Source organism: Mesitornis unicolor, unplaced genomic scaffold, assembly GCF_000695765.1.
Source record: "Mesitornis unicolor isolate BGI_N332 unplaced genomic scaffold, ASM69576v1 scaffold38624, whole genome shotgun sequence".
NCBI lineage: Eukaryota > Metazoa > Chordata > Aves > Mesitornithiformes > Mesitornithidae > Mesitornis > Mesitornis unicolor.
Genome location: NW_010178927.1, coordinates 7,347 through 8,808, shown reverse-complemented (window position 1 = coordinate 8,808; position 1,462 = coordinate 7,347).

Sequence of the window (1,462 nt, the reverse complement as noted above, 5' to 3'; positions counted from 1 at the left end):
ACGAATCGCGTGGGCGAGCCGGGGGGGGAACGTGCAGAGCCCGTCAGGTCCCGTTTTAACCGTGAGAGACAGTGACTGGTGCAGAAATCAAATCCCATTTTCCTCCCCGAATTAGCACGGCCGGGGATCTGCGCTGGCAGGGGAGCAGCTCGGTCGCAGCCGCAGCATAGCACGGCACAGCTGAGGCGGGCTGTAAATTCTGTAAATTCTGCACCACTCTTACATAAAGGCTTTTGGGAAGGGGGTTACTCCGATATTCATTAACCCTTCGGTCTGTAGAAACCCGCTTATTGCCATTCCCAGTGCCCATGGGGCTGGGGAGCGGGGAAGGGGCTGATGTCTGCCAGCGTCCCCAAGGCCGGGTGTAGGAGGGACATGGCATCGTTCCCTGACACCCTCTGCTTTTTGGGGTGCTCCAGGCTTCCTTGTGCAGCCCTGGAAGGGTTTTTTGGCAAAAAGCAGGCGTTAAGGGTATGCCTGGTGTGCCACGTGTCCCAGCAGCACCAGCTTTTGGGTGCTATGTCCTTACAACGCAGAGGCTTGGGTTTGAACGTGAACCAGCTGGGTTTTGTATCCATAACCTCCCCGTGTTTTGTATTCATAAACCCCTTGTATTTACATCCATAAACCCCCTGAGTTTTACATCCATAAACCTCCGTGTTTTACATCCATAAACCCTCTGTGGTTTACATCCATAAACCCCCGTGTTTTATTCACAGAGGGATTTTGCTTCTCCAAGACGTGGGAAGGAAACACCGACTGCGTTACCGGGGGGAAGGGTTGCGGGGGTGGGCACCCAGGGCAGGTTGGCAGCACAGACACCCCCGGCCCCGGAGCATTGTGCGTTGGAGATCTCACTTCCAGCCATGCATTTCAATGCGTCTGATCTGCTGCAATATTCAAACCGGTGGCTTTAAACATTTAAAAACAAAAAAAAAGGCTGCCCATTGCTATTCCCCTCACAGCTGTGCTCGCAGCACTCGGGGTATGAATGGACGCATTCCTCTTACCCACGCCTTATCTCCGCACAGCAACCTCCGCTCTCCATCGGCTTTGGCTTCAAAGCTTTCCGCTCCCGGGGCTGAAATGCAGCAGCGTTAGCACAGACCCAGCCTGGAGCCTTCGATATCTTAGAGCTGAGGCTTCTCCTCATCCTCCCCACCCCCAGCCGGTGCTGCCTGCGGCTCCCCCCTCCTCAAAGCCCCTTCAAACCAGCAGAGCCCTCCCCATCCCACTGCAGGCGCAGGCAGCAAACTGGAGCCACAGCTCCCGCCTGCCGCAGCATTTGCTGCTTCTTAGGAGAAAAAAAAACCCCTCGTTTACTCAATTGAAGCTTCCCCGTTGATTTAATTAATGCAAATTGAGACATGTGTTAAAAGCTCCTTGTAATTACCGTAACACTGTAGTGGTTTGGTTGGTGGGGTTTTTTAATTTTTCTTGTATTTTGAAGGAAAATAGTAAG